This window comes from Lactuca saligna, chromosome 1 (assembly GCF_052625555.1).
Source record: "Lactuca saligna cultivar CGN05327 chromosome 1, ASM5262555v1, whole genome shotgun sequence".
Classification (NCBI taxonomy): domain Eukaryota; kingdom Viridiplantae; phylum Streptophyta; class Magnoliopsida; order Asterales; family Asteraceae; genus Lactuca; species Lactuca saligna.
Genome location: NC_136417.1, coordinates 184,409,563 through 184,420,840, shown reverse-complemented (window position 1 = coordinate 184,420,840; position 11,278 = coordinate 184,409,563).

The window sequence follows — 11,278 nt, the reverse complement described above, 5'->3', positions numbered from 1 at the left end:
AAAAAGTGAGATTTTGACCATTTTTGACATGCTATGCACGACACGGGTAGTATCGATTTGACATGGGTCTTGTACAGTGTTTTGAATTAACATCACAAATGGTAAAACTTATTTTGGTCATAACGTTTTCATTCGTATTTGAAATCGCGCACGGTTTTCGCAAACATTCTTATTTTAACCGAGGAAGGTTTTGAAACAATAAAAATTGAATTTTGGAATTAATAACATAATAAGTGACTTAATAGACCATTTTGGAGTAATTTAAACTTAGAATGTTAAGTTGACCCATAAAAGCGTATTATAGTCTTTTGACACCTTGTAATGATATTAGTTGTTTTATTTGAGTATTTTGGAGCTAGAACTGGCATTAATAATGATTAGAAGATCTTTGGTGTTGCAAGGTTAGGACTTAAGGTGAGTACACATACCTTGGAACATTTATCCCCAAAATCAATATTCTAGTTACGTTTTCCATTTTGTGCTATGTTATACATATGTATACTCAAGGTTGTAAAAGTCGCTCGACGGTATCTCGACGGTCGACTGGTGTTAAGGGATTAATCGGTCTTGGCGGGAATTAATCGAGGATTAATCGGAGACCATAGATTATTAATAAACTATTAAAATTAATTAAATATTAATATATCTTAAGAAAAACAAGTACTTCAAAATTAGAAAATAAGAAAAATTGTAATTTGGAAATTTGGAAATACGAAAATATAAACATTTTGGTATAATATTCGAAATTTTGAAAATTTGAAAATTTTGGATTAAAAAAAGTTGATTTTTTGAAAAAAAAAAATTTTTTATATTTTTTAAAAGTTTTATTAAAAAGTTTTTAAAATTTTATTAAAATTTTTTGACATTTTTTGAATTTTTTCGACTTTTTTGACTTTTGTTGACTTTTGTTGACCGATTAATCCCGCCAAGACCGATTAATCCCGTCAAACCCGATTAATCCTAAATTTCCGATTAATGCCTTAATCCTCAACGGATGCAGAACGCCAAGCGATTAATCCACGATTAATCGCCGATTAATCCTGATTTCTGCAACCATGTGTATACTATTTGAAAATATATGTTTCGTTTTCTCATTTTGATAATTTATTATTAGGGGAAGTCCATTTGAATTAAGGACATGTTTTGAGAAATTGATTTATTTGTGGGGGGTTAAACTAATTTTCTAGTATTTTGGGTATAATTTCCCTTTTGAATATCTTATGAAATACTAGGAGTACACATCTCTTATTGTTGATTTTGTGTTTTGGAAACTGTTTAACATGTACTAATTGCTAGTTGCCCATATGGGGATTGTTTGTGCATTCATGAAATTGCATTTTCATAAATAATTTTGGTTATAATAAAGCTAGTAACGCTTATTTTGAGAAAATAGATTTTTGGCATCCTACTTGTTGCATACATGCATTTCATGCTATGATAGGTGTGACTTTGTGATCATGGGTACCCATATGGACATTTGTTTTTGTTTATTATTTGTTTGTGAATAGATTTATAGATAATACTCATGTGCATGAGTAGAGGTTCGATACACATCATGTGGCCTAGGTTGGATGGACCCTAGTGCCTAGTTTGTTGTGGGTGTAAAGGCGACTCGACAATTTCGTCTGATGTGTGTTCTTCATACCTGGTCATCATTACCTTATTTTCGATGGTGAGTACAAAAGTTGATTGTCTGCCATGAGTACTACACACCCGATGTTTGTTGTAGTTGGACTTTGAGATTGAGAAGGGTTGGGAGTATTTGCATGCATTGCATCTTACTTATTATGATTGATCTTGTTTTACCCCTTTCTTATTGTGAGATATATTCTCTTTTTGGAAACTTAAATGTTTTATGGAAAGCTTTTGGGCATTTAAGACCCTTATATTATTTTGGATTTCAAATCTAATTTCTTATATTGCATTTGGATGTATTGGCACTACAACAAAATGAAGCTAATGCAACCCTGCTAAAACGTTGCATTAGGCCTTGAAAAAGTTGCATAATGCCTAAAGCATCCTTTTAGCAAAGGTTGCATTACGTAAAGTTGCATTAGACCTAAATCTACCTTTTTTAGGAAAATGCAACCCTTTCTGAAATAGTTTCAAATCTTTTTTAGTGCAACCTTTCTTATGCAAAAGCAAGTTTTTTACACTTAGATGCAACTTTTTTAACTGTTTTAGTTACGAAAATTCAACTTTTTTTACAATCAATTGCAACCTTTGTTGTGTTTCTAGTAAAGAATTGCAACCTTTCCATATGGTATCTGCAACCTTTGTTACGTCTTTAATTGCAAAAAATACAACCTTTGTTACGTCTTAAACTGCAAGAAATGCAACCTTGATTATAGTCAAACGCAACTTTGTTGTGAGCTTTCTAATGCTAATACGACATCTTTTTTCTAGTCATGCATATGCTACATATGTTTTAATACATTGCTACGAATATTTATTACTATTAAAATTACACCATAACACAACAATAACGTAAATATGTTATATAATTTTATGGTCTCCTTTGACATAGCTAAATTTAAAAAAACATCCATAAATCAAAGTCAACACAAAGTTCTCAGCTATAATCACAAAAAAATAATATTACTAACATTCCAATCAACTTCATTTTCTTTAAATATCACTAACAATACAAACGAATATTACCAAGAAAATGGGACCATTCTCCTCAACCACACAATCATTTTTTAGAAGAAACCTAACAAGGAACTCCAAAAGTGTGCACCTTGAACATAAACTATATACCCTAGAAGCTCATTTCTTTTCCATTGTATACACCAAAAGTCTGCAAGGTAACTAAAAAAAAAAGGTATTATAAGTTTTAAATAACATAAATGGAGGTTGAAGATAAACTAACAACTTACCTTACAACCTTCCTTTGAATAGCAAAAATAAATTAAATCTATATAAGAATATTAGAGGAAAAATCTCTTGCTGGAAGGAATTAGAATTTAATCCATTCCATTGAAATTCAGTTTGTATAAGTATATAAGCAAACCACTTACATTAAAACAACAGCTGCAAGACATACTTTCAAGACCTATTCCATTTAAGTTTATCTCATAAATAATATAAATAAAAAAGGTTGATTATAGTAACTTACTTTCTATTTCTGGGATATCTATGATTGGCTCATATAATTCATCAATCTCAATTTTTTGGTTACCTGTCGTAGTTAAAGATCATATTGACAAAGTTTAATTATTTTTCATGGACTTAAAGATAAAAATCAAGAAATCATTCATCTCAACTTTTAGATACAACAATGGCAAGATAAATGTTTGAAATCCCAACCTTTGATGTTTTTTCCCTTAAAAAGTGTATTGGTCAAGTTTAACCTTATAACTTCTTATGTTTTTTCCACTTAGAAGGCCTACATAGCGACAATTTTCACCATCCTACTTACAAGTAAATGAGGGTAAAATGGTCTATAAAGAAGGAAACTCTAGAGTAAGCAACAAAACCAACATTATGACCATAACGGGAAGGAACTAACAATAAGTAAGAGAAATCAAATTCAACAAGGTCGAACAATAACATCCATCAGCATCAAGGAGACCATAAGCATAAAAATCATTAAAACTATCCACCAAAATACAATTTACTAGATTTTTGAATAAGGATTGACTCACCTTTGTTACGAAAAGGATCTTTCCTACTTTAAGTATCATGAACAATTGAGATTATCTCAAGCTCCCCTAATACAACACAACCAACCACACTATTATGTGTTTTCAAGTTTACTGCTTTGACACATATAGAGTTCATATTATGATTAGGTTTATGCTCATTTGGTTAGAGTTCTAGAATTTCTCAACTTGACCTCTATTCAGTGTTTTCAGAATAAAACAAAATCTACAACTCCAAATGACCTGGTATCCAATTCCTTGGAAACTAGACTCGATTTCCTACAACTTTTTTCTTGTGGTGATCTTGTCTTATTCTGAACAAAATAGCCTCTACAGTCCTTTCAAGACAGGTCAATAATTCTGCACAGATTCTAATATTAGACAACATCACAATTATACTTTAAAGTTTTAAACAAGGGGTTTAGGATTATAAAATTCCATCATAATACACTTTACCATATTCAATAATTAAATTTTTAGCCATTTACCTTTTTCATGATTACCAAGATTTACTGATTTGTTATTTTTTTTTTTACTTGTATACATATACAGACTCATTCATAACTTTTGTTAACTTACCTTATACATAAACTTGCATATGTATACTCATATGTTCATATTTAAGCATTACTTGCCCATTTCTACCTTCTCCCATTCTTTTTTTAGATTATTATACTAACATACTTCTCAAACCATATAACATTGTACTTTTATATTTTCTCTTTTCTTTCGATAACTTCCATTACTAAATTTTGTTAACCCATATATTGATCTGTTTACCTTTATATATACCTATTATTAAATTTCTTGGATTTCATTAGGATTAGAAAACTCCAATTTGTAGTTACAAAGTGTTGAGCAATGGAGTTATAGACAAGATCATGCGTAGAGAGTTTCAAAACCAATTAATGACATACATGTCCTTAATTCACCACTCATTAACCTAGCACACAGGGGATGTATTTGAACTAGGCTTCACAGGAAGAAATTGGCAATAAATAGATAAACCTAGGGCACAATTACGTCCACACCACGACCACCATTCCATGGTGGTATTGTGGTTCATTCCCAGCGGCAATAGGTTGCCGGAGGTGGCCTTGGTGGTCGTTCAATGTGGTATTGATGCTATAAGGGATAGAAATCGAAAGTACAATACTTAGACATGATAAAAATGCAACAAGACCACAAGTTGAGCCACTTTATCTCCTTTAATGCTCTCCTCGCTTCCTCCTATCTCATTTTTTTTCTTTTGTTGTCGGTTTAGATGCTTGTTGCCTAGTTTGATTTCTTTTTCCTTTCTTCTATGGATGATGGTCATGATGCAATAGCTAAAGGAACGAGTTAAGAGTGTTCTTGATGCTTACGATGCTAGCCCAAGCAAAAGAAATAGATGGATTTCATAAATCCCATCGATCTCTAGGTTTAGGGTTATGAACGAATGTTTACTAATCGGTCCCTTAATCCTTAAACCTCTCCTTCCCCAACTCTAGATTAGTTAGCATTTCTATTTTCCCTTAATACCACTTCAACCCCTCCACTTGTTATGGTTCTTTAATTTTAATTTAAATCAATTCATCTTTCATTTTCTTTGAAGTTAATATCATAAAGAGGGGAATAAAATTTTCTAATTTATTTGGAGAAAAATTAAAAAATATATATATAGTTGCACAAAATTAAAATTAAAAATGTAACTATTGTAATAAATGTTATAACTTTAATAAAATTTGCAACTTTTTTTAAAAAAAGATGCAATTATTAACAACATTTGTAACTTTTTAAAAACAAAGTTGCAATTATTAATAAAATTGGCAACTTTTTGAAACAAAGTTGCATTAAATCTTCTAGTGCAACCTTTTTGTTCGACAATACCTTCTTTACAACTAAATGCAACTATTATGCAAAGGTTGCATCTAAAAGGTCGCATTAGACTCACTTTGTAGTAGTGTGGAAACATTGAATTCGAAAAAGTGGATTTCTATCATGTTGTAACTCACTCCAACATTTAATAGTTTGACTATTGTATTTTGTTCTGATTATTAAGAACTGCTACATGGGATACACCCAATTGGTATTATTTACTTAATAGTGAATTTTATCGCGAATTGTCACAAATGTGAATGTACTTTGTCTTATGTCTCTTTTTACCCCAAAGCTAACCTTTATTGTTGATTTTTCTTTTTTTAGAAGGTACGGGTTTGTACATTGGTGTAAGAACCATAGGGTTCATTCATACACCATCCATAATGTCTAATCCTGGGATCATACTCACTAGGCTCCCCATAGCCTAACCCACTTGTTGATAAATTGTTGCAGGTTAGTAGATATTGTTAGAAGATTAGGAGACTCATAAGCTTTGGATATTTAGAAGATCGTTGGTTTGTAATATCTTCTTAGACATTTGTTTTGATATCTGTTGTAGCACTCTCACATGATTTGTTTTATAAAACCACTAAATGTTTTGGAAATTTTTTTTGGGACCGTTTTTCGCGTTTGAACACTTTAAAGTATTAGAGCCTACTTTGGAAATTGATTTTCTACAAACTAAAATTGTGAAATTATGTTGACATATTTTATTAAAGGTCAATTTAAATAGACCTATACGAGGGGTGTTATAAGGACAAACAAAACTTATGAAGCTACTTCAAATTTAAAATAATAATTTTTTTTAAAACTCTTGATTTGTTATCTCCAACACTAATCAACTATACCTAATCAACTTTACCTATGATCTTATATATAGTTAAAGGAAATCCTTAATTAAAATAAAAACAACATAAGCTTTAAAATCAATAAAGTTTTCACAAGGAATCATCAAACCATTTCCAGTAAGATATTGAACAACATAAATACATATATAAACTAAAAGATTGTTATTTGCATATATAATCACTTATCATAAAAAAAAAGTTGAGTAAAACATATATAGATAATACATCACCAAATCCAAAAGGGCTAGGATCGAAAATTGATAAAACAAATTTGTGGAAATTCAGAAACATAAATTTAAAAAAACAATGAGACAGAAAATACAAATAATGGAATGTTATCATAGAACACTCATATCATGCATACATTGTTACATAATAACCTTCATACGATGCATAAAATATTTGAATAAACTTCATTTAAAATAGCTAAAACTTGTGAATGCTAATAAAATTCAAGAAATAAAAAGAAAATGTGTTCATGAAGAGTGACAATGAAGCCTTTCTTACCTTATGATTTGAGTCTAGCATACCACACTCTAACAGAACATAAAGCCATATCCACGATCACAAACATTGACCCCCCGACTATAAAATCAAAACCAAATTGAGAAGAGAAGAACAACATAGCATTGAGTGAAAATAAGAAATATCACCTGAAAGATTACATCAGGTGTGTTGTATCATCACCATATTCCAGATTCTGTTAAGAGTCGAAACTCGTTAAATGATCCGCATAAATTGATAATCAAAGAAAAACATACTCAATTTTGAGGACAAATTGTCACACCCCCGAACCAGACAGTGGAAATGTCCGAGGGCTTGAGCGTGACTCCATTTTTGTAGTATCATCACAGAGTATATAATTGAAACATGACATCATCATCACACATGTAATATAACAACATTCATTGTTTACATCAAGTATTTTATTTGAATATTACATGCCAAAATAATTAAACTCTGTTGAAATAGAAATATAACAAAACATCCATTAGTTTGTTCGTCCCAACTTGCTTCAACGGTTTCCTGAGAATACAAGTTAATTTAATAAGGTCAACATAAGAATGTTGGTGAGTTCATAAGCATGTTTGAGAAAATGATTTGTATAACTTTGTAGTTACAAGAAAATCCTGTATTTTCTTATATAGCTTAGTATGTTTGTGTGCGATCTTGTATTAATACATGTGTGTTATTGATTAATAGAATGCCAAAAGAGAAATGTAAATAGAATGTCCCAGACAACCCGATGTTGCCTATAAAAGAAGAAAAGAGAAAGCTATCGTACCAACCCCGAGGTTGAGTACCAGTGTGAGTAAGTTTATGAGTAATCCAAGACAAAAGAGAATGGTCTTCTGCAAACTTCATAACGTTAATTCCTCTAAGTGAGTCGTCATAACCATACTAAATAATGACAACTTCGCCTGTCTTAGCATTTGTGAACACCGACGGAAAAATAGAATAAGGTTGTCGTCACCCTAGACTGATGTAGTCTAACTGTAGCGAACAACTCAGGTATGGGGTGTCATCCCCGTATAGATCTATACACAAAACCCCGCTCTCCCTCCAAGAGACTCTGATTATAACTACAGGCTACGATCTTACACTCAATAGGTGTCAACCGACAAATCTCACTAGATCCTTAATCGAATTTATGCGAAGAAAAACATATAAATCTCATTCCCAGGCCTAATGAACCATGTAAGCGAACCACTAAGGCATCACTAAACATGTAAGTCATTTCAAGGCCCGATAGGAATGATATTATATAATATGGACCCAAAATATATGTAAAAGGACAACTAAGGCCCATTTTACATGTAAAATATTTATAGGTCCAAATAGCACACAAATAGTATACAAGATCCGTCGCATATGTTAATGGGTCAGTAAGGCCCAATAAACATATAAATAGTATTTAGGACCTATCAAACATACAAATGCCCACTAAGGCCCAATAACATGAAAAATGGCCAAAATTAGCCCGTTTATTATTGTATTGCTAGTTTAGCTCAATTATTTAGTACAATAATGTAAAATGACCACTTTTTGTGAAAATGACACTCTTGGCCCATTAAGCAAAAAAATTTACACTTAAGGCCCAGTTTTAGTATAAATAACATTTTAGTCCCCATTTTGTTCAAAACTTGTATTTATAGCTATTTGTTAGTAAAAATGACTTTTTTTAACCCATTTTGGCTTGATTTTTGTGAAAATACATATTTTTCTGGTTTTTGACTTTTCTGACGCGGTTGTTGGAAAATTTGTAGAAAAATCATCGTAAGTCAAAATTTGGATCCGTAAACTCTGGAAGTTTGGAAATTTTGTCTACTTTGTTCACAATTTTCTCATAATTTTTAATAGCTTCTAACAAGTGTGAAATTGCTCACATTCATAGGCTGGTCCGAAATTATTTAAAATCTTATAGGCAGTTTTGTAAAATTCACCAAAAATTGTAGAAAAATTGTATGAAAACATGAGGGTATTCATTTTAAAGGTATAAACCTGAACTTTTAGCATATAAAATAGTTTTGAAAAATATTATCATTAAGGCGGTCAAAAGAGGTCAATATTGGACCAAAATGTTTCTATCAAGGGCTGATTTTTTAGTTTAAGTTGTCCATGTTTGCACACAACACTTATTTTTGCTATTTTAAGTGTATAAATCCCAGATCTACTAGTTTACATATAATATATGTGATAACACATACTTTTCTCTAGGTTTTCATATAGATCCAAGTGATAAACTTCATATTCTTTACATACTTTTAGATTTATGAAGTTAATAACATATATTCACCAAATAAATCATGAAAAACACATAAATTCATGCATATACACATAGATCTACACCAAGCAACTTGTATTCTCCCCTAAAACTTAGTAAAAACCAAAAATATGGGGTATGAACTCACCTTGCTTTGTTGTTTCGGTTTTCGGTGAAGGAAGAGAGTAGATGATGTTGATTTCGGATCTTTGAGTGCTTCTTAGGGAGAGTTTTTGAAACTTGAATGTTTCTAGGAAGCTAGAACGTGAAGCAAAGTGTTTATGTGTGAGAATCCTTGCATGAAATGGAAAAAAAAATCATTTGAATGTGATAACAACTTACCTAGAGGTGATCTTGTGGAAGGATTCTTGGACATACGATTTTTAGTGAGGAAGATGACAGGATTTCTTTGGAAAATTGACAGGATTTCTTTGGAAAATTTAAAGAGTATAATGTGTTGAAAATGGAGAAGTATGATGGTGGGGAGTGGCTTTAGGCCGTAAGTAGAGACAGAGGAGAGAAGAGATTAGGAATTTTGCATGAAGGATAATAGATTTCCTTGAAGTATGCGATTACATGATAGCTAATTATGTGTTGTCAAGTTTTAATCAAAACTTCTTCCATTTCTTTATTTATTTTTGTTTTGTTTGTTTGGGCCAAAAATTGGGCTAGGAAGAAGGGATTGAAGAAATTTGGGCCTTTTCTTGACTTGTTCGAATCTATGAAGCCCAATTAAAAGGGTTTACGACCCATTAAGGCAATTAGGATCATTTATGGTGTAACGATGTAAATTTCCAAAAAAATTGTCGCATTTTATAAAAACATAATTCATTTGTAAATCATAAAAACATCATTGATTGAAACTCAATTTATAACATATATCAATCCCAAGATCTCATAGCATAAAAATCTCGTGTGTGTACTGATCAAGCCGGCGCCTTCCCGCGATCCTAACTAGTACCTGAAACACATAACACAAAACACTGTAAGCACAAAGCTTAGTGAGTTCCCCAAAATACCACATATAACACATATTAGCCACTCGAGGCTATAACTCTGTGGGTCCGTGCACCCAAACTCTGTGAACCCTCAGGTTCTAACTCTGCAAGCATGCACAACATAAATCACATAGAAGAATGCAGTGCAACAAACAATATATATAAAACACTATATCACATAACTCTATTTACCTACTCAAGGTAAAATATAGTGAGAAGACTCACCTTGGGTATCTCGGTAACTCGTAAATCCTTGAAATCACTAGTGCTTGATCTCCCGAGCTATAGTCCTCCTATACACAGATATATCTCTAATTAACACTTTCCCAACTAGGGTTGACTAACTCTACCAAGTCAATACCGGTTAACTCTGGTCAATGGTCAACGGTTAACCCAACTTGCCAAGTCTGGCGTGGACTCGCTGAGTCCCTACGAGGACCCATTCCCTCTGAACCCCTTCCGACTCACCGAGTCACTCACCCAACTCGGTTACCCAACCCTTGGTTCGAAAACACGGGACAACTTGCTCCAACTCGCCGAGTCTGCCAATGGACTCGGCGAGTGCATTCCATGCATAACCCCAAACGACCTTCTGAGATCAGATCAGTTCCACTAGCTCATAGATCCAGTCTCCCTAAGCTTATTTATCACGTAAAGTTTATGTCTTGGCGCTCATATCACACCTATTGACTCATAAATGGTGTTTTAACCTCACACACAATGATCCCAAACCAAAACATCCATAGACTCAAATAAAGCTTGGATAAAGAGGCACTCTGGACCTCCATGGGTCTAAATCCAAAACCTAACTCGCTTAAGGGACCATCGGAGCACTAGATCTAGTCACAAAAGGCCTCACTAAGCCCTAAATCAATATGAACATCACCACAATAGAAAATGGTTCGAAAATAGTACCTCAAACGTGATGTTCTAGACCTCAGATCTTCAAGAAGTTAACCTTCTTGCTTCCTCTTGGCTATAGCTTCCTTTCCCTTGCTAGACAACACCTCCAAGGTCGACAATGGCTCCTTCTCTTACTCCAAACGCTCAAGATTACTAGGGTTTCGCTCTGGGGGGCTGGTGAACACAAATGACGACCATAAGGCCCTTTAAATAGGCTCCAAACCCGAAAAATTAGGATTTCATTAAACAGCGCGGACTCAC